Below are 23517 nucleotides of genomic sequence, written 5' to 3' on the forward strand. Positions count from 1 at the left end.
GCCCAGCAGCTAAGAGGTTAAGGCAATGCTTAATGTAGTCAAATAATTATCAAGGACTGCATTGCACCCGGACCCACATCACATTGCACCAGACCTACTGTTCCTGAACCACCAATGAGCATGTTTGAAACCCACTGTCTAATGCTGCTACTGCAAACCTTTCAGCAAAGGAGTCTACATCAAAGAGAAAGGGCAGGAATGTGTTGCATCCATAGTATACAGTGCATAATGCGGCACACATCGGAAGAGGAAAAAACGAGGAGAAACAAAAATATTTCTCCTCATTGTGCCTCCACTAGGGAGGCGTAAGGTTTTGGGCCAACCCCTGGTTTACAAGATCTTGTAAATCTGGGGATGCATCAAAATCCATGGGTGTTCACTGAGAACACCCGCCTTAACACCCATAGAACGCTTCCCTTGCGCAGAGTAAGACAACACAGTGATTTGCGATGCCTTGCCTTACTCCATACCTATGAGGCCATTCAAAGCCATGCAAAGTGGCTTTGCATGACCTCATAGATAAGAGTTCAAGATTTGTGTTGCCATTGCATCATAAAAAGTGTCACAACAGGTGCAAGGGGCTCATAAATATGCCCCTTAGTTTACAAAATATACAAGGTTCATCAGTAGGATGAGCCTTTCTAAAAATGAATCAAAGAACCATTAAAAAATCTGAAAACGTCTAGAATTCGATAGCAGATACATGCTAAACCAGACACCTCAACATTCTCAGTGTCTGACTTGTATCCCTGTACATCCTATTATGAAATTAAGGCTCATATTTATACTTTTTTAGCGCCGCATTTGCGCTGCTTTTGATGCAAAAACGGTGCAAACTTACAAAATACAATTGTATTTTACAAGTTTGCACAGCTTTTGCGTAAAAAAATTACGCAAATGCGGCACTAAAAAAGTATAAATATGGGCCTAAGTCTACCAACTCCCACAGTGCAAAAAAAAACCTTCGGTGGATGAGCTATACACTCATTGAGCTGGCACCTGTAAGAGTAAACATGGGTTGTCCCAAAGTCCATGCTAATTATGTTTTAAGACATATTGGCCTTCATTACAAAGTTAGCGGTTAATGCCGCCAACCGCCGTGCTGACGGCCGCCAAGATACAGTGACAGCGGCGGTATACCGTTACGGGTATTATGACCCACACAGAGAAATCCGCCACTATACAGACACCCACACAGGTCCACCAGACCAAAGGTCAGTGATAAACTGGCGGTATCAAAACTCACACCGTTACACCAACAGAAATACACCCACAGTATCAGGGCCCACGAATCACTGCGGTGGTCTTTCAACCGTAGTAAACCATTGGCGGTGCACACCGCCACTCTTACAATACACTCACCCTAACAAAACTACACCACATTGCACAATTCAAACTACACACACCTGACACATATACACACACCACACCCACACACCGACACCAATATAAAACACCCACCCACATTACCCACATCCCTTTCAACGAAATAAAAGATTGCTAACTGAGAGAGAGACAAGCCAGGAGCACCCACTCAATCTGAGCCACAGAACACCATCACCCATACACCATCCACGCACCTCACAGCACACACCCCAACACAGCACCCCACACACCCTCACACATACCACTCACACCACTTCGATGGCACCCCAAAGAAACCCCAGGTTTTCAGAGGAGGAGCTAAGGGTCATGATGGAGGAAATCATCTGGGTAGAGCCACAGCTATTCGGATCACAGGTGCGGCAGACATCCATTTCTAGTAAGATGGAGCTATGGCGGAGAGTCGTGGACAGGGTCAAAGCCGTGGGACAGCATCCCAGACAAGGGATGACATCAGGAAGAGGTGGAATGACCTACCGGGGAAGGTGCATTCCGTGGTTGCAAGACACCAGGTAGTCGTACAGAAGACTGGCGGTGGACCCCCACCTCCTCCAACACAACTAACAACATGGGAGGAGCAAGTCTTGGCAATAATGCATCCTGAGATCTTCTCAGGAGTGGCTGGAGGACTGGACTCTGGTAAGTTAAATCTTTACTATTATATCCCCCACCCTACCTGCATGCCATCACAAACCCCCACCCCTACCCTCACCATCACCCCATCACTCCACCACCTTACCTATACCCCACTATCACAACCCACCCATCCCGAAACCAAGCCCTGCATGCCACATCAATGCATGGACACCCATCACAGACCTGCATGGACACCCATCACTAAAGCATGCACATTAGAGAGAATCACCTAGCCCACAAAATCACCATTCACACAAGGCAAAGCTGACAAGGCAATCACAACCATACAGGGAAACACACTCATGCACAAGATGGCACATGCAGATACAACAACACTGCATTTACATCCCGCAGGACCCAAACTCAACGTCACCGGAGAGGAGGTGCCACCAACATCCAGTTCCCCCCCAGAAGAGGCCCACAGTGATGACAGTAGATCTGTACGCCTGGATCACGATGACCAACTCGGCCCATCAGGGAACTCTGGACAGTCGGTTACCCTGCCACAGTCCCATACCACCATAGAGCCTCCCCCCTCAAGAAACATCAGCACAACACATACCCAGCAGGCCCATACCACTGTCCCCAGTTCACATCAATCAGCAGTGTGTTCACCACTACAGTGACCCCAGGCAACCCCACAAACACAGGACGATCAGGGACCTTGAGTCAGTGGCAGTGGGCACACAGTTCAGGGGACAGAGGCACAGGACAACAGGGAAGCTGGGAGGACTGCTGTGCGACAGGGGGAGGACAGGCCAGGGAACCCACTCTCCATGAGGCACTTGCAGGGATCCTAGGAGCATACCACCATTCCCAGGAGACCATGGGCCAGATACTGGCCAAGTTGCAGGAGGGACAGTACCTGGGGATCAGGGAGGACCTCAAACACATCCACACCATCCTGGTCACCATTGCAGGGGTGCTGGCTGACATGTTCAACACAATGAGGGAGGCAGTGGCACACCAACGGGCCCCTGACACTAGCCACACTTGAGATGAGCCCTCAACCTCTTCCAGCGCTAGTGGCGAGGAGGCCCCGCCACAGGACCAACAAGCCACCAGCACCCCACCCCCTGCAGAAGGAGGACCACCCCGCAAACGGTCCCTGCGATCCAGGCAGAAGCCAGAGAACATTGCCAAGACCCCAACCAGGAAATAAGACTCTCCTGAATGTCACCCTTGTGTCCCACTATGTTACCCTGTCCACCTTGAACTGCCATTGCTCCACCTTCCTATGCCCCCTTGGACAATGTACTTGTAATACAAAGAGACTGGACTCTATCTGGACATTCCTCCACCATCACCCCAGCCCATTGCACCTCCCCCTCCACCTCTTAGCACTTAAATAAACACCCTTAGAACAAATACAACTATGGAGTCTGTCAATTTATTGAAGTATGTATTTGTTTTACAAGCTGTAAACATTTCAATTCATATGTACAGTTATATATACATTGGTAAGACCTGTAATGGGCAGCAGTAAACACACCAGGAGCCAGAGTGGGCCACAGAGATCTGAAAATAGAGATGCCAAAGGGTACATTAAGTGGCCATAGCCATAGGGAAAATCAGGCTGCCACGTCCAATGTCTAACAGAAAACTGCAAATGAAAGTAAAGTTACAGTGTCTTACCTGTGTGTCACTGGAAGTACTGTTGAATGAGAGAACTTCTGTTGTCCACATCTTCATCCTCTGCCTCCTCTTTGTCACTGTCTACAGGCTCCACTGCTGCCACAAGCCCATCTTCAGGCTCATCCTCCTGCAGAAAAGGCACCTGGCGTCTCAAGGCCAGGTTGTGCAACATGCAACATGCAACGATGATCTGGCACACCTTCTTGGGTGAGTAGTACAGGGATCCACCTGTCAGATGGAGGCACCTGAACCTGGCCTTCAGGAGGCCAATGGTTCTTTCAATTATACTCCTTGTTCGCCCATGTGCCTCATTGTAATGTTCCTCTGCCATTGTCCTGGCATTCCTCACTGGGGTCAGTAGCCATGCGAGGTTGGGGTAACCAGAGTCACCTGCAAATATTGAGGGATACCTGTTAGCCACCCATTCACCCTTAGGGACAACCTCATACCCATATACCAACATATACTAGGTGGGGACCTTGGGCTCACCTATTAGCCACACCCGGTACCTCTGGAGTTGAGCTATCACATATGGGATGCTGCTATTGCTTAAGATAAAGGCATCATGCACAGAGCCAGGATACTTGGCATTCACATGGGAGATATACTGGTCCGCCAAACACACCATCTGCACATTCAGAGAGTGAAAGCTTTTTATATTCATGAACAATTGTTCATTTCTCTGGGTGGGGAACAAATGCTACATGTGTACCATCAATGGCACCAATGATGTTGGGAATATGTCCCAGAACATAAAACTCAGCCTTCATTACGGCCAAATCCTCCACCTGGGGGAATACGAAGTAGCTGCGCATGTGTTTCAGCAGGGAAGACAACACTCTGGTCAACACGTTGGAGAACACTGGCTGAGACCTGCACTAGAGGGGAGGATACTTGTGGGCTGGCGGATAGCTGAAATCAGGTCTGGCTCCAATTGGGCATAAGTTCTCCTATTCATCCTCAGCGGTTGAACTCTAGGGTGGAAAACGGTGAGCAGAGGGTCATATTCACACATATGTGAAAATAAAAATGCATTTCTTCCTTTACAGAAACAGTATGTGAATTCGAAGGTCAGTTGATGTGCCAATGTCTGCTGTGACGCAGTAAGGTGCCATAGCCTGTGCCCCCCTGAAATGGTGCCTGTCTGACCTATGAGGAGAGACAAGTGGAAATGTGGTCATTCCACTGGCGTTGTGCGCCACTGCGGTCAACGACCGCCTCGCAACTTCGCATTGGTTATCATTGGGCCCTATGAGTTCCAGGAGCCAATGGCGATGTACGTCGGCGGTGACAGTACGCACCGCCGTGGACATGACCGCCATTTTCTATCTGTTCAATCACTTGCTACCTGACCTTCCACAGGAGAGGATCTATACTGCAAGTGCTGCTGTGACCAGTGTCTAGAAGCGACAATGGATTGAGTGTCTGGGGAAAGGGCCCCCGCCTTCATTTTGGAGGAGTTGGAGAGACTGGTGGATGGGGTCCTACCCCAGTATACTTTACTCTATGCTCCTCCAGACAAACAGGTGAGTACACTGTAAGCATGATGCGTGGGCCATGAATGTATGGATTGCTGTGTGTGTAAGCCTCATGTGGGGGGGCTGCATGTCTGGTGGTCAATGTCTTTGTGTAAGGGGATGGGAGGGATACTGTGGGACATGAGTGTAACAGTCCAGACCATATGACTAATCCCTTTTTTCTATGCATATTTTCCTGCAGGTCAGTGCCCATCAGAAAAAGGGTATTTGGCGTGCCATCGCCAAGGAGGTGCGGAACCTGGGGGTCTTTGACAGGCGGAGTACCCACTGCCGCAAATGGTGGGGGGACCTGCGCCGCTGGGCAAGGAAGGTGGGGGAGGCCCAGCTGGGGCTGGCCTCCCAACGAGGAAGGGGTGCCCATCGTACCCTGACCCCCCTGATCTTCTGCATCCTGGCAGTGGCCTATCTGGAGTTGGATGGGCGCTTGAAGGCATCACAGAGTACAGATTCAGATTCATTACTTTGTGCGTGTTAAGGTTGTACCTGGGTGGGGGATGTGAGCTGTGGGTGCCCCTAGGCCAAGCCAAACTGGCAAGGTTAGGTTCCTTGTTGGTCAGTCTCTGAAGCACTCCAACCCCAATAGTGTTAGTGGGCATCTACTACTGGGCAGGGTCCTCTTGGTTTCAGGTGTGCAGCCAATGGTGTTGGGCAATGTACCCCATGGGCTGGTGACTAGCATTGTAACTGGTAGTGCATGGCCTAGTGCATAGGGCTGATCCCTGTGTTATTGTGTACGCCAACGGTAGTGTTGTTGCTAGCATTGACCAAGTGTATCCTCTGTCTCCCCCACCTTTTTGTTTAGTCACCCTGTCCTTGTGTGCATTGGCATCATCTGGCAGAGGAGCAGAGGCACCAGCGACAGAGGGAGCTGGATTCCACATGGGCCTGGAGGCCAAATCCACCAATGGTGAGGGCACCAGTGGGACGGAGGGTGAGGGGAGTACCACAACGGAGACAGGAGGGGACACTACAGACAGCGACTCCTCCTCAGATGGAAGCTTCCTGATGGTGGGGGACACCTCTGTGCCCAGCCCAACAACAGGTACAGCTGCCACCCCTAAACCAGCACCGTCCTCCCAGCAGCCCCTCAGCATGTTTCCCGTGCCCGCTCACCCAGGAGGGTGGGAACCTCCTTGGCCCCAGGCACCTTAGGCCCTGCCCCAGTCAGCCCTGCTGTCCTTAGTGAGGAGGCCATTGACCTCCTGTGATCCCTCACTGTTGGGCAGTCAACCATTCTGAATGCCTTCCAGGGTGTCGAGAGGCATTTACAAGAAACAAATGAATACCTGGAGGGCATCCACTCTGGCGGGGCGGCCCAATAGAGAGCATTTCAGGCTCTGGCCTCCATGCTGATGGCCCGCCGGCGGATGGAATGTAGTCCTGCATCCATGGTGTGTCATGCTTCCTGCCCACAGAAAATTGTGTGGATCTAACACCCAGGTGAGTGACTGTGACCTTGAACACCCCATGTGCTGCATCACTGGGCACAAAGCCCCGTCCAGATCCAGTGGAAGAAGGCATCCACTCAGCCCCTCCTTGGCAGGATGAAGCACACTGGGCACAAAGCCCCCTCCAGAACCAGTCGAAGAAGGCATTCACTCACCCTATCCTTGGCAGGATGAAGCACACTGGGCACAACGCCCCCTCCAGAACCAGTGGAAGAAGGCATCTATTTGAGAGACTGTGGCTTTGCACTCCCCAGGACCAGGCAGTGGGCAAACTACCCACTTGAGAGATAGTGGCTTTGCACTCCCCAGGACCAGGCATTGGGCAAACCACCCACTTGAGAGACTGTGACCTTGCGCTCCCCAGGCCCAGGCAGTGGGCAAACCACCCACTTGAGAGACTGTGGCCTTGCACTCCCCAGGACCATGCAGTAGGCAAACCACCCACTTGTGAGACTGTGGCTTTGCACTCCCCAGGACCAAGCAGTGTGCATGGAGCCCCCTCCAGGAGCAGTGGCGTTGTCCCATCTTTCGGCTGTGGTGCCCCCCTTCCATGTCACCCTGAGGTGCCTGTGTGTTTTTGACCTGATGCCCCTGCAGTGTTCTCTCCGTATTGAGGCCGGAGTCAAGTGTGGGCTTGGCCTATGTGTTTTGGGCCAGTGGGCCATGGATATTTATCTTTTGTAAATATTGTATATTTTGTAAATACAGTTTTTGAATTATAAACGTATTGCTAACTATTTCTAATATAACACTCATTTCAATCCATTCCTTTTGTCCTTGCATTATTCCAAAGGGTTACAGGGTGTATATGTAATGTTGTTGCATGTGTTTGTGTGTATGGTGTTGGGGGTGGGGGTGTTGTGTGTTGCTTGTGTGTGTGTGTCACTCTCTTTTTCCTCCCCCCTCCCCTGTGTGCTAGGTGCAGTACTCACCGTGGTCATCGTCGCCGGCGTTAGTACTCCTGGTATAGGAGCAGATACACCAGTATGGGGAAGACCTGCAGCTCGGGCTCCATGGCGTCCTGGTTCTTCCTTGAGTGTCGAGAGGTGGGTCGTTCCCCTTCAGAACACTGTTTTCGCTGTGCTTTTGATGGCATTGGTATCACCCCCGAAAAGGTGGCGGATAGGCCTCTTGTAATACAGTGGGCGGAACCTTGTCTTCCGCCTGACTGGTGGCGGTTACTGCTGCAGTGTTTATTGCTACCACTGTGGTGGTCGGAGTGTTAAAGTGGCTGTATGTGTTGCCGGTTTCCGCCGTGGTCGTGATTCCATTTCTTTTATCGCCAGCCTGTTGGCGGTGTTACCGCCACTTTACAACCAACTGCCAGGGTTGTAATGAGGGCCATTGTTTCTAAAACCTTACAATACTTTTCTCATAGCCTTTTTTGACTACCTCACTGTTCTGCTTCTGCTACTATGGCTTTCCATCTAGTCCAGTATTTGCCCCATCCAAGAGCGTTTCCGTCTTACAGTGATTTAATTGCTTCATGTATCCTTCCACTGACATCACATCTTGCGTTGCAGTGATTGTGAGGGACACTTTTCCATTCTCTCTCTCCTTGCTGTTCATTCACCCTCTTTATAAGCCCCATCTTTCCCAACCCCACCCAGTGTTCCCTTGGTGCAAGGTCCCTTTCTTCTTAAACGCCACCCACAGCACAATCAGAGGGCAGTGATCTTAAGGTATTTTTTATTTCTCCTAGATGGCTGCCCAGGCATGCACAATGGGCATCCTGTAATGCTTTTTCAAAAAATGGATGTGCAGTTATTTGTGGCTGACATCCGGAGGCAAAAATGCATTTGCCCCCCAATAAATTATATGGCCTTGATATACTGGCTTTTCAATTGCTTTTTGAAAATACTATCGGGTGAGCATTTGTTAAATACGTGGGTCCAGATTTAGTAACAGTTTGTGCTATCTCAATGTGATGCAATGCCAGGCCAACGGCACAAAGCAACACATCGGTATTTACTTTCTAAAAGAAAAATTAAATTTGCATTAAAATGTGCCCTTTTTTATTGTAAAAAGCTAATAGTACCACTTTGCCTCAATGAACCATTACTGGTGCATTAGTGTGCAAACACGCATGGTTCTTGGCACAAAGCCTTTTCTGGTAAGGTAGCCAGACTAGGGTGACCACCCGTCCATAATTTTCATGGACTGCTCGAAATTTAGCCATACCGTCCATTGTCTGTGATAAAAAGGCATAATGGACAGCATTTGTCCATAATTTTAGCATTTCAGCTAAAGGACAAATGTAATTAGGACAAATTAGTTTCCCTAGCTGAATCGAAAGGCAGGGAGACTCCTGTGTTCTGACCCAGAAGGAGGGGAAGACAGGTAGGAAACAGGCCTTCTTGCAAGGGTGCCTCATTCCCAAAAGAAATGCAAATGTGCGCAGTTAGCAAATCTGCAGATGGAAAGGGGCTTGGAAACCTGTATTGACTTTAATCGAAGGAGTCACTTGAAGCTTTCTGTTAGCAAAGCCATTTTGTTTTAGAGAGGTACTGTAAGGGTGTTCCAAGCTGAGCTGTGGGGTGCATGGTTTTAATAGACAGTTATAAAAAATGTTTACACTAGCTATAATTTGTATATTATTGAACTCTGTGTTTTAGAGGGGCTTTTTTACATTTAATGTAAATGTATTTGTGCATTTTGTGGCAGCCTATATTATGCTGTGTGTAATGCATGTTTAAAATAAGGACTAAGACATTCACAGTGCTTTTAGGAACCTGGGCACCTCATAGTACTAAAAAATATTGGCAAGGCCAATAGTTCTCATCTATGCAAGAGTAATTGGCTTTGCCAATGTGTTCTAGCCATGTTATACACCAGGGCCAGAGTGGCTGCTGTTCAGCGTGGTTAAACGGTAGTGGCATAGAGGACAGTGGCGCAGAGTGGAATGGCGAAGAGTGGAGTAGAGTGTTCTAGCGTGAAGTGACAAAGTGTGTTGTATGTAAGAGTGGCTTACTGTGGAGTTGCGTAGAGTGTCATATAGTGGGGTGGTATGCAGTAGAGTTGACTGGTGTAGAATGCATTGGCATGGAGTGTTGCAAAATATAGTGGTGTAGAGTGAAGTGTCATTTAATGCAGCAGCATTGAATTCAGTGACGTACAATTCACTGGCATAGAATGCAGAGGCATAGATTAGAGATGTGCATACTAGAGTACAGTGGTGCAGAGTAGAGTAGCATAGAGTGCAGTGGTGTACAATAGAGTAGCAGAGTGTGCAGTAGTGTAGAGTGGTGTATGATTCAGTGGTGTAGAGTGCAAAGTAGACTTGAGTGGCTTAGAGAGCAGTGGTGTTGAGTGGTGCAGAGTAGAGTAGCATAGAGTGGTGCAGTGCAGAGTAGAGCATATTGCTGTAGAGTGCAGTGATGTAGAGTGGAGTGATGCAGAGTAGAGTGGCATAGAGTGCAATGGCATAAAGTGCAATGGCGTAAAGTGCATTGGCAAAGAATACAGTAGTGAAGAGTAGAACGGTGCAGAGCACAGTAGCAGAGAGTGCAATGTTGCAGAGTATAGTGTCAGAGTGCAGTGGTGTAGAGTGGAATAGCGGGGCATAGAGAACAGTGGCATAAAGTACAGTGGTGCAGTGGAGTAAAGTGCAGTGTCGCAGAGTGCAGTTGTTTAGAGTGCATTGGCGTAGAGTGCAGTGGTTTAGAGTGTAGTAGCATAGAGCAGCATGGGGCAGAGTAGAGTGGCATAGAGTGCAGTGGAGAAAAGTGGTGTACAATAGAGAGGCAGAGAGTGCAGCAGTGTAGAGTCGTGTATAGTGCAGTGGTGTAGAGTTCACAGTAGACTCGAGTGGAAGAGTAGTGTAGAGAGGTGCAGTGCAGAATCAAGTATAGTGCTCCAGAGTACAGTGGTGTAGAATGGAGTTATGCAGAGTAGAGTGGCATAGAGGGCAGTGGCATAGAGTATACAGGTGTAGAATGCAGTAATACAGATTAGAGTGGTGTTAAGTACAGTTGCAGAGAGTGAAGTGTTGCAGAGTAGAGTGTCAGAGAGTGCAGTGGTGTGCAGTGGAGTAGAGTGGCATAGAGAGCAGTGGCGTAGAGTACAGTGGTGCAGAGTAGAGTGCAGTGGCATATAGTCCTATTGTTTTAAATGCTTTGGTGTAGAGTGCGTTGAAGTAGGGTGCAGTGGTTTAGATTGTAGTGAGGCAGAGTGGCATAGAGTACAGTGGCATATAGTGCAGTAGCATAGAGTACATTGTTTCACAATAGAGTGGAGTGGAAAGGTGCGAGGTAGAGTGCAGTGGCATAGAGTACAGTAGCACAGAGGGCAAAGGTATATTCTAAAATCCTGGCATAGTTCATTTAAATGTTGTCATGTGATAGAAAAACTCTTTCCTATCCCCAGTATCCAGCAAGATTGTCACATAAATCCTCTCACTTTGAAGTCAGAGAAAGAAAAGTAAACACCAAGCTCCCACCAAAGACAGACCCTGACATATGACCTTGTTCTTTCAAGGCGCAGCAAATGTGATAAGATAAGAGCAAGATATACAGGCCTCTTTATAGAAAGGGAGAACTCTGAAAGAGACTGTAAATACGATTTGGCCGAGGGAAGGGACAAACTCAAGCTGGACAGCCTAAAACAAATATATTTGTATAAAACTATATATAGTGTAGAGCTTCTGGCACATCTCATGTAGGGTTAGTGCTATGTGGCAGACATGAAATAGGGCATTTAATGATTGTTTACAGTGTTTGAAAGTAAGGAGTTGACCCGGGTGAAGATGGCAGTCTGCCACTAAGGTTTGCTAATCCATCCAGAAACAAATCCCCAAATTTTAAGATGCCTGCAGCATGCCACTGATGAGGTTTCTCAGAGCTCTGCCATCCTGTGCAAGTGGAAAGGTCTAGTAAAGGTAGCACAGGAGCTCAGGATTTCTTCATGCCAGTGAGTTTACTGGGTCTAGCAAGGCAAGAGAAAGCTGTGCAGGATAACCCAGGATGGTTTTCTATAGAATGGTCAGTAGTAAACAATGAATAGTGCAGTAAGACCTCATTAAAGTCTTTATGGATAAACCGTATCTCATTCAGGGGGTGGGCAGGCAGCCAGTGAGCCACTTGTTGGACCTGTGCAGCTAAATAATAGTACTTTAACTCTGGAAGGCCTAATCCACCTGCAGTCAGAGGCAGCTTTAGAGTGGAAAGAGCTACCGGACAGTGCCTCAGTGACCACATCTGATGTGTGGCATATCTGAAGAAGGAATGAGGTATGAGCCTCAGCAGGTTAGCAAAATAATACAGTAATCGGGGTAGCATACCATCTTCACTAGTGCCATGTGACCAACCACAGAAACCAAAAGACAAAAAATCAAACTGGGCTCAAAGGGTCCGTGTCGCTCTGCCGAAATTTTCATCCTGCAAATCAGTGGGGAAAGGGTAGATATTAATCCCTAGGTACCGAAAGGTAACTCGTTCACAGTTCAATATGAGGTCTAATTGTATATAAAGAGGAAAACAGTAGCATATGTTTAAGAAACACTAATTACATTATAAAATCTTTCTCATGTTCCTACATTTCATTTGTGCAATTTGCATTCTAAATATTTTGAAGATTCTTTGTGTACTTTGACACTTAGGGATAAGCCAGATCACTGGTTTGGCTTTTGCTGAATTACAAAACCATTTAAGACATAGACTAAATGGGCAATCGCCATGCACGACCTTGCAAGAGGTCTGGCCACTGCTCACCCTTCACAAGCACAAACAGTGGAGCTTTGCACCAGAAGAGTTTGTCAGGGTGGGTTGGTGCTGCTTGTTCAACTACTTGACAGTGCCTCTTCTGTTTCAGACCTGTCTACAGAGACAACGCACGAGGTTCACAATACCTTCCGATACTCTTGGTGGACCCATCTTGTCTGAATTTAGGAATTGTCCTACCTTGTTCTTGTCTTCCTTATTTATCCAGTTCTCAGCAACAACCCTTTGAAGCAGTTGCTGTGGATCTTCCATCTAATCTCGATTTCATTCTCCTCTTTTATTAACTTTTATTGGTAGTCCGGGCTCCCAGCTATGAGATAATGTAGAGTCCCAGACGTACACTCTAGTGCTATGAGACTACAAACAAGTTGTGGGTACCTCACATCCTGACATTATGTGTGAGACTGTCGCACACACCATCTGCTCTGCCTCATTAAAGTTTTTTTAGGTCGAAAGTCCATTGGAGGTTGAGGTGAACTAGATGTTTTTGTTCAGCTTGTTTAAACTAGCATAAGGTTATTTACTTTAACGTTTTCCAAATTGTTTGCCATGGGTTTTAAAATGTTTTAAAAATTTTTTTTAACATTTTGCTGTTGCTTTCACTCCAAGAAAGATTGGGTAGATTTGGGTTGGAGTAAGGGCCCTGACACAGTGCTTAAGGGCATTAGTTTACTACTGAACAAGGATGTAATGTGACATCTGAATGTAGCATACCTGGAGGCAATTACAAAAAGACCACAGTGACAAAATAGTGCGAGGTAAAAAAACAAAGAGTAAATAAATGCACTGATAACGCAAAGGGGAATGGCCTCCCTTGGATGTGTCTGTAAAGCTGATGTTTGTTGTTGAATTTATGTCCTGAATTTTGACCCTTCATCCTGAATTTTTGCCCTGGAATTTGACCCTTTGTCCTGAGTGCCAGGTGGTCAGCCCAAGTCGAATCGTGCTTTGCCTCAAACGCAACCTTAAAGCAGATACTAACATCCAGTGAGTGGAATACTTTACGTTTGTCTACACATAGAAAGTTGTACTGGAAGAGCATGCTTCCAGTAGACATCCTACGATAGACAATAGTCGCAGGACTCTATGAGCCGTTCATTGTGCAAGGAAGATTGTTAGAGCCAGCTCAGGCGATGACAGCAGCAGCAGAAAACCACCCTGTCCCATGATGGGTTTATATAATTTTTTGAGTATTTTGAAGGTTAAGATAAAAATGCTGGATGTGTAATTAACTTTTGGTTTGTCTTTAAACCAGTGCGAGCATATGCATGGTAGTAGTTGGTAACATGAAACCCTGTTCTTGAAACTCTTAGAAATATGCAAAATCGTCTAAAACTCTTTTGACTCACACATAAAAACAAAAGTACCATTTGAGTACTTCAACATTCCTAATAAATCACACTTAAAGATTTGCTGGCTATATTATGATCGTGTTAAAAAAAAACCTGAACAGGCGGCAGAAAGGTAGCGTGATGGCTCTAATGCAATTTCAAGAGAGCTCCTAATAAGGGCATGACAGCAGCTGTGAAATCTTGGAACTTTCCCTTCTCTTCTATGACACCTTGATAAGGCAATTAGAGCGTAATTACATTAACAAGTGGCATTACAGGAAATTATTGTCATTCTCCTGTTAAAATAACACATAATCATCACCAAGTGAATTTCTGAATCCGCAATCAGCATCTCATTAAATCTACCAGTCTAAGATAGGAGAACGCAATTGGCGGACACGAACTTAGAAACAAATTATAACACTGAAGCTCTCTAGATAGATCAAACCAACATTTGTATCGTGGGTTAAAATAACTTGAATAAACATGCAGACAACATTAACTTACTCAGTGGATTTAAAATCCCCTTAAGATCTTACTTTGTCATTACACAAAAAATAATTAATAGCTCTAAACTCGCCATATTGGATGTTTTTCCTCTCCCAAGTCGTTTTCAGTCTTTAATTTTTAGGATTTTCTGTAATTCAGTCCAAGTATATCCAGGATGTGTATGTGCAATACACAAAGTAGTTTTACTTGGGGATAGGTAGGTTAAGTCACACAGTTCTGGTGGTCAATAAAATACCTCAATGCATCAAATCAAAGTGCCACAGTATCCACCCACTAACGATATAAAGCATAAATATGTATTATTTGTCAGTGTGGGGCAGTGGAAAAAGCGTTGACTGGGGTGTCAGTCCTGGCCAAGCAACAGACACAATCCCAATCAGGATGAACCACCAAAAATAATTAAATTAACCTGTGCTTAACCATCTGGTAGCTTGGCACAAAAGCAGTCAGGCTTAACTGAGAGGCAATGTGCAAAGAGTTTATAAAGCACACAAGCATTACCAAGGTGAAAATACAACAGAAGAAAAATCCCACACTGATTTAGAAAAATAGAGCACATTTAATTTTATTTTTTTACCAAAATGATAAAAACCCAATCAGTAGAACCTACGTTACAAATCTCTAAAGTTTAAAATAAAAATTTGCGGCTAAAAGATCAAAGCACAATTGAGCATAGGCTGGATAAAAAGAGTGAATTTGGCTCGATCAGCCCTTACCTTAAGACTTAGAAGAAATGTAATTAAAAAACGTTCTGGTAAGATAAAAGTCAGCAGGGCAAAGCTGCAGCAATGAGCAGCTGGACGAAGTGGTGGTGAAGATTTCTACGTTCGGTCTTAGGGCCTGATTTAAATATTGGGGGACATGTTACTCTGTCACAACGGTCATGGAAATCCCATCCGCTGAAATCTAAATCTTATTATTTCTATGGGATTTAGATTTCAGCGGATAGGATATCCAACGCCGTTGTGATGGAGTAATGTGTCCCCCAATATTTAAATCAGGCCTTAAGTTTCTTTTTTGAAAGTCAAAAATCTCCAGTGGGAGGAGGCAGGAGGCTATAGTCAACGAGAATTCCATGAGGCCAAATACCCCTTTAGTGAAGGACCGGTGAGCAGGAATTGCTGCCACTTAGAAGGAATGTAGTGTGAGCCACTGCAAAGTCAGGCCGACCAGTGATGCTTTTCGGGTGGACAGACGATTAGGTTGGTCCCGGTCTTCTCTTTGTTCTTAGAGCAGTTTTTAGCCAAAACTTTACAAGTCCCAAGTTATGGATTTTAGCTATCTAGCTAATTTTAGCACCACCACCCAGGGTTCAGGACTGGAGGGCCACTACTATGGTGATATGATTCACTCATGGATGGAAGGAGCCTTTTTTCTCCCTGAGGTTCTGAACAAAAAACCCAGCAAACTAGCCCTTGAAGTCTCGCTGGTAGTCCTGGGGGCAAGTGAAAAAACAGGGCTCGAGCAGAAGGGCAGACCTCTGAGGGTTCAAGGCAGGCTCCAAGCAACAAAGCAGTCCTTCCAGGTGCGCCAAAGCAGTCTTGTGGATTACACAGTAGGTTAGGGCACCAAGCAGTCCTCTGAGAGTCCTTCCACAAGTCCAAAAACTATACTGAAGAGCTTATCTGAAGTTCCCCTTTTTATACATGGTGCCTTCTTTGAAGTAGGACAAGTTTCTGATGAATTTCCTTTGAAGTGCCTGCAGTTTTCTGACTCCACTGCCCTGGCTCCAGGTTTGTTGTATGAACAATGCAGTGCTGACAAGTCCTTAGTGTGAAGGCAGAGCACAGCCTATTCAGTGGCAAGTGGGGCTGTGCCCAGCTCTATCCCCCCATCCTGCCAGTTGGTGACCCATTCAGACACACCAAATCCCTCAACTGTTTGAATTTCTGAGAAGAATAAACAAAGTGCAACTGCAAACTACACCTAGTCATGTGACCTAGGATGGGTTGTAGACCCCACATAGCATAGGACAGGAAATTACCATCTTTTAAAAAGTGGCATTTTCAGATTTGTAACTTAAAATTCAACTTTTCCATTAAAGAGGATTTTTAATCCCTTCGCTGCCAGGCTTTTTCCCCTCCTGTGCCAAGCCTTTTTTTGGCTATTTAGGGCAGTTTGCGCTTAGGCCCTCATAACTTTTTCTCCACATAAGCCACCCACGCCAAATTTGTGTGCTTTTTTTCCAACATCCTACGGATTCTAGCGGTACCCAGAACTGTGGGTTTCCCTGAAGGAGACCACGAAATTTGTCAAAATACAGCGAATATTTCGTTTTTTTCAAACAAATGGGAAAAAAGGGCTGCAAAAGAAGGCTTGTGTTTTTTTCCCTGAAAACGGCATCAACAAAGGGTTTGCGGTGGTAAAATCACCATTTTCCCAGCTTTCAGGAACAGGCAGACTTGAATTAGAAAACCCAATTTTTCAACACAGTTTTAACATTTTACTGGGACATACCCCATTTTTACTATTTTTGTGCTTTTCGCCTCCTTCCAGTTAGTGACAGAAATGGGTGAGAAACCAATGCTGGATCCCAGAAAGCTAAACATTTCTGAAAATTAGACAACATTCTGATTGCAACAAGGGGTCCTTTGTGTAGACCCTACAAGTGTTTTCTACAGAAAAAAACAGCTGAAATGAAAGAATATTAAAATTGAGGTAAAAAAAAAAACTGCAATTTTTCTCCACGTTTTACTCTGTAACCTTTTCCTGTGATGTCAGATTTTTTTAAGCAATATACTGTTACTTCTGCTGAACTCTTCTGGTTGCATGGATTTATAGGGCTTGTAGGTTCATCAAGAACCTTAGGTACCCAGAGCCAATAAATGAGCTGCACGTTGTAATGGGTTTTCATTCTATACCGGGTACACAGCAATTAATTTTCTGAAATATAAAAAGTGAAAAATAGGTATGAAGAAAACCTTTGTATTTCCAAAATGGCCACAAGATAAGGTGTTGAGAAGCAGTGGCTAGTTGCACATCTCTGAATTCCGAGGTGCCCATTATAATATGTGAACTACAGGGCATTTCTCAAATAGATCTCTTTTTTACACACTACATTACATTTGGAAGGAAAAAATGTAGAGAAAGACAAGGGGCAATAACACTTGTTTGCTATTCTGTGTTCCCCCAAGTCTCACAATAAAAATGGTACCTAACATGTGTGGGTAGGCCTAATGCTAGCGACAGGAAACAAAAACTGGATACATCACATTTTTACATTGAAATCTGACATGTTCTTTGCAAAGTGCCTAGCTATATATTTTGTTCTTTATCTCAGCCGGCACCTAGGGAAACCTACCAAACCTGCACAGTTTTGAAAACTAGACACCTAGGGGAATCCAAGATGGGGTGACTTCTGGGGCTCTGACCAGGTTCTGTTACCCAGAATCCTTTGCAAACCTCAACATTTGGCCAAAAAACAACTTTTTCCTCTCGTTTCGGTGATAAAAAGTTCTGGAACCAGAGAGGAGCCATAAATTTCCTTCTACCTAGCATTTCCTCAAGTCTCCCGATAAAAATGGTACCTCACTTGTGTGGGTAGGCTTAGCGCCCGCGACAGGATATGCCCCAAAACACAACGTGGACACATCACATTCTCCCAAGAAACCAGAGCTGTTTTTTGCAAAGTGCCTAGCTGTGGATTTTGGCTTCTAGCTCAGCCGGCACATAGGGAATCCTAGCAAACCTGCACAGTTTTGAAAACTAGACACCTAGGGAAATCCAAGATGGGGTGACTTGTGGGGCTCTGACCAGGTTCAGTTAACCAGAATCCTTTGCAAACCTCAAAATTTGGCCAAAAAACACTTTTTCCTCTCATTTCAGTGACAGAAAGTTCTGGAATCAGAGAGGATCCACAAATTTCCTTCCACCCAGCATTCCCCCAAGACTCCCGATATAAATGGTACCTCACTTGTGTGGGTAGGCCTGGCGCCCGCAACAGGAAATGCCCCAAAACACAACGTGGACACATCACATTTTCCCAAACAAAATAAAGCTGTTTTTGGAAAAGTGCCAAGCTGTGGATTTTGGCATCTAGCTCATCCGGGACCTAGGGAAACCTAGCAAACCTGCACAGTTTTGAAAACTAGAGACCCAGGGGAATCCAAGATGGGGTGACTTTTGGGGCCCTGACCATGTTCTAATACCTAGAATCCTTTGCAAACCGCAAAATTTGGCCAAAAAACACTTTTTCCTCTCATTTTGTTGACAGAAAGTTCTGGAATCAGAGAGGAGCCACAAATTTCCTTCCACCCAGCATTCCCCCATGTCTCCCGATATAAATGATACCTCACTTGTGTGGGTGGACCTACTGCCCGCGAAAGGAAATGCCTCAAAACACAACGTGGACACATCAAAGTTATCAACTACAAAACTACCTGTTTTTGCGGCGGGGCACCTATGTTTTTGGTCCTGAGCTCAGCAGCCATCTAGGGAAACCTACCAAACCCAGACATTTCTGAAAACTAGACACCCAGGGGACTCCAGGGAGGTATGACTTGCGTGGATCCCCCAAAGTTTTCTAACCCAGAATCCTCAGCAAACCTCAAATTTAGCTAAAAATCAAATTTTTCCCACATTTCTGCACCGGGACAAATTTCATGCCACCCAACGTTCCACTCAGTCTCCTGGTAAAAATGATACCTCATTTGTGTAGGTGGGCCAAGTGCTTGTGACAGGGCAGAGCACAAAAAATGCTGAAATTGAGGGGGAACCAAAGCGGGTCCAAAAGAGCAGAGATGAGATAATGCTGGGTGGTAAGAATTTTGTGGGTTCCTGCAGATTCCGGAAGGTTCCAACACAAAAATGTGGGAAAAATGTGTGATTCCCAGCAAAGTTGAAAGTTCGCAGGGCATGGTTGGTAAGAAAATGGTGCGGGTGCATGTGAAACACACCACCCTGGAATCACCCAGATGTTTAGTTTTCAGATGTGTCCAGGTCTTGTGGAGTTTTCTACATGGCAGTGTCCCAAAGTCAATAGAGTGCAGCCCTCACTATTCCAAGTGAGACGATTATGAGAGTTAGCCAAGCTCTCATGGCCCAAATGTAAAACCAAAACCCAAAATAATCAAATGTCCTCTGGCTTGCCTGTTACTCTCTTCAGCTGGGGTGGGGGCATAACCAGACCCATACTAGTTTGGTAGCCACCACCCCAGTTTTTTTTTTTTTTATTCCCTGGCATCTAGTAGACTTTCTACTCCCCGGGGTGTGGATCAGGGGAAATTGCCCCATCTGCCCACTGATGGGCAGAACAACTTTGGCCCCATTTATTTAGGGTGGGGGTATGGCCATACCCCCACCCTCTTATTTTGGAAAAAAAACTTCCCTGGTCTCTGGTGTGCTTTCTGCCCCCCTGGGGGGCAGATGGGCCTTCCAAAAATAGGCCAATCTTCCCCCAAGGGGGGCAGATATGGCCAACAGTAATGTGCCCCCATTGGGAGCGACCCTTACCCAAGGGACTGCCCCCCTAAAGAAAACACACACATACACACACACCAATCCCTGGTGCCTAAGTAGTTTCTGCTCCCCCTGGGGGCAGATCGACCTAAGAGAAATACACTGATCTGCCCCAAGGGGAGCAGAAATGGTCTAAAATAAACTTGCCCCCCCCCCCAGGGGAGCGACCCTTGCCTAATGGGTCGCTCCCCTTGCGTGAAATTGGCGCAAAAACAAATCCCCGGTGCCTAGTGGTTTTTGCCCCCCTTGGGGGCGATATGCCTAATAGAAATACGCCGATCTGCCCCCAAGGGGAGTAGAAATGGCCTAAAATAAATTTGCCTCCCCCCCTAGGAGAGCGACCCTTGCCTATGGGGTCGCTCCCCTTGCGTGAAATTGGCACCCAAAAAAAATCCCCAGTGCCTAGTGGTTTCTGCCCCCCTTGGGGGTGGATTGGCCTAACAAAAACCTGCCGATCTGCGATCTGGTCTAAATACAATTTCCCCCCCAGGGCACCAACCCTTACCTAAGGGGTCGCTCCCCACCAATAAAAAAAATAAAATAAATTACCCTGGTGCCTGGAGGTTTCTGTCCCCTCTGGGGGCAGATCACCTAAAACCAATTTGCCCCCCCCCCAGGAGTGACCCTTGCCTATGGGGTCGCTCCCCTTGCGTGAATTCACCTTAATAAAAAAACTCCCTGGTGTCTAGTAGTTTTTAGATTGGCCTCAAAAAAATAGGCCGATCTGCCCCCAAGGGGGGCAGAAATGGCCTAAATATAATTTGCCCCTAGGGGAGCGACCCTCGCCTAAGGGGCAGCTCCCCACCTCTAAAAAACAAAAAAAACAAAAATCCCTGGATCCTAGAGGTTTCTACCCCCTTTGGGGCAGATCGACCTAATAACAATACAAAACAATAAGGCCTTGAAAAAAATTGCCCCCCCTGGGGAGCGACCCTTACTCAAGGGGTCGCTCCCTTTATACCAATTTGATCGCTTCACGATCCGGCTTCTGAAATGCTCTGAGAGACTTCAAAGGGAAGGAAATTCCTTTCCTTCCCTTTGAAGCCTCTCAGGCCCCCATCACATGATTGGAAGAGAAATGTTGAGCATTTCTCTTCCAATCGCGCTGGAAGCTGAGCTTCCAGCGCGATGGGGAAGTGGCCTCTTATGAGGTCAGAGCGGGATTGCGCACTGATGTCATCAGACATCACTGGGGGGGCTGGAGGGGTCGGGGTGGAAGGGGAAGGGCTTCCCATTCCATCCCTGCCTGGGGGGGTGGGATGGAAGCCCACGGAGTGAGCGCACAAGCTCCAGGCAGAGGACGTAATGGTTACATCATGGGCACAGGAACACTGTGCCGGTGGACGTAACCGTTACGTCCCCAGCACAGAAGGGGTTAATCACAATTTCTCAGCACACCAACCATGAAAATCATTACCTGTCCAAAATAAAAAGTTAGCACTTATCAAATGTAATAAGGCAACCCTATGTTATATTATGGGAGAGGTAGGGCTCGCAGTAGTGAACAATTAATTTAGGAGTTTTTCACTACCAGTACATGGAAAACTTAAAAGCACTTATCCAACCTCTTAATTACAATATACCTTGCCATATGGGCTACCTAGGGCCTATCTTAGGGGTGCCTTATATACAATTAAAGAGGAATTTAAGGCTTGGCAAGGGGGGTATGTTGGCAAGTCAAATTGGGAGAATAAAACTGTATTCAGGCTACAATGGCAGGACTGGGATATGTTTTAGGGGGCTATGTAAATGGCTAGCAAAATAAGTGTTGCAGGCCCACTAGAAGCATTTATTTATGGGCCCTGGGCATATGGTATACCACTCTACAAAGGACTTATATGTAAATCAATGTGCCAGTCAGATGTAAGCCAATGTTACCATATTTAAGGCACAGGCACTTTAACAGTGGCTAGTAGTGGGAAAGTGCACAGCGTCCTGAGGCCGATAAAAATGAATTTCAGCAAAAAATGCAAGGCATTTTGGGGAAGACTACCCTAGGGCTGACAGGTTTGAAGGTAAGTACTGGTATTTTTAGCGCCCTTGGAGAAATTGCATTTTGCTACATGTTTTTTTAAGAGTATAAGGGCACTGTGCTTTCCTCTTGACAGAATGGTGTCTTTGGTTAATGCATGACATCTGTGTGTAACCTGAAATTGACATGTTTTAGGCTTGCAATGCCGACCTCTCTCCACTTGTGGTCGAAGGCATCAGCAACGTTTACTTAGGTAATAATAACTATCACTAAAAAAGCTAAGGAGAAATTTTATTCCTATTTTAATACTAAATCGCAGAACAATTGCCTGATTGAGAAAATTATAAACCTCTAGTTCTTTGTGCACATCCCCCATTTGCATTCCACATATCTGAAAATATCAGTTCATCTGCCTAAACATCAATTACACAAGTGTACAGGTATCATTATATATAAAGTGCAGTGTGGATTGTTGAAGGATGATGTAGAACAGGCCATATCTGAAATGAAATTGCCATACAAGCATAGAGTGAGAGAGCTCATTCACAAAATTCTAAGTCACACTGACACCCATAAAACTTTTCAGAATGTTCTTTTATACCCTAGAAAAGTCTCACCAATGTCCAAATGTTCACCTTTCACCAGTGCTTAATTTGTACCAAATGATGGTTCCCAAAATCTTTCTAAGGAAGCCACCATGTGTCCTATGTTTCCCCATTCAGACTGTGGCAGCTAGTAACAATTTGTATAGGTTTTCAACAGAGTATGGTGCAGATGGTTTTAGGAGGCTGGCCTGGTTTGTAGTGGGTACCTTACACCTTATACCAGGTCCAGTTATCCCTTATTAGTGAAGTAGTAATATTCTATCAGCTTAAGCTGATAGAGGTAGCTATAGCAGAGCAGCTTAGGCTGAACTAGGAGACATGCAAAGCTCATGCAATACCACTTATAGTTAGACAGTACTTATACACAAGTAAAGACAATACTCAGGCCCTCATTACGACCCTGGCGGTCGGCGGTAATTTGGGGAAAGGTACTGCCAACAGGCTGGCTGTACCTTTTCCCAAATTATGAAATTTGGCGGTTAGGCTCAAGCCAAACCGCCAATGTACCACTCCGACCACCAGGGTGTTAACAGCCGGTGGGCCGGAGACTTCAGTCTCCAGCTAGGCAGGTGTCTCAATCCCACCCTCAGGACCAAGAACCCGCCTACCGCCATGGTTTCTGTGGCAAACGTACTGCCTTTTTTCCCTGGCACTGATAGGGGTCTCACCCGCACCTCTCCCCCTCCCCAGAGTCCTCCCCCACCCTCCCCCTCCCTCTCCAGCACCCATACACACACACCGCAATACACAGCAACATGCTTTGTCGCACACACGCATTCACAGCACACTACATACACATACACTCACATTCAGGCATTCACGCACTCATTCAACGCGACTCACACCCGCATGAACGCATAAAAAAACAGACACAGACCCCCACACTCGCACAGAACTACCCCCACACCCCTGTCCAGAACCCGACTTACCTGCTTGCAGGAGGTCATTCGGCTGGAGACGCGGCGCTGTTCTGCCAGCAAAACACCACCAGGCCGTATCATTGCTCATGATACGGTAGGCGGTGTTTTGCTGCTGTGGCGCTGCTGCTAACAGCAGCGCCACCTTAGCGCTGTCTTCTGCCATGACCATGCTGGTCATAATGCAGGTGGGCGGCTGGTAGCCACGACGACGGTATGTTGGAGGCCGTCGCCGTGGCGGTAGGCAGCAGTTACCGCCAAAGTTGAAATGAGGGCCTCAGTGATACCAAAAATAAAGGTAGTTTGTTTGGGTGACACAATACCAAAAATATCTTAGAGGCAATACTCCTTCTGGAGGTAAGTATTAT

The sequence above is a fragment of the Pleurodeles waltl genome, chromosome 10 (assembly GCF_031143425.1).
Source record: "Pleurodeles waltl isolate 20211129_DDA chromosome 10, aPleWal1.hap1.20221129, whole genome shotgun sequence".
In the NCBI taxonomy this organism is placed as follows: domain Eukaryota; kingdom Metazoa; phylum Chordata; class Amphibia; order Caudata; family Salamandridae; genus Pleurodeles; species Pleurodeles waltl.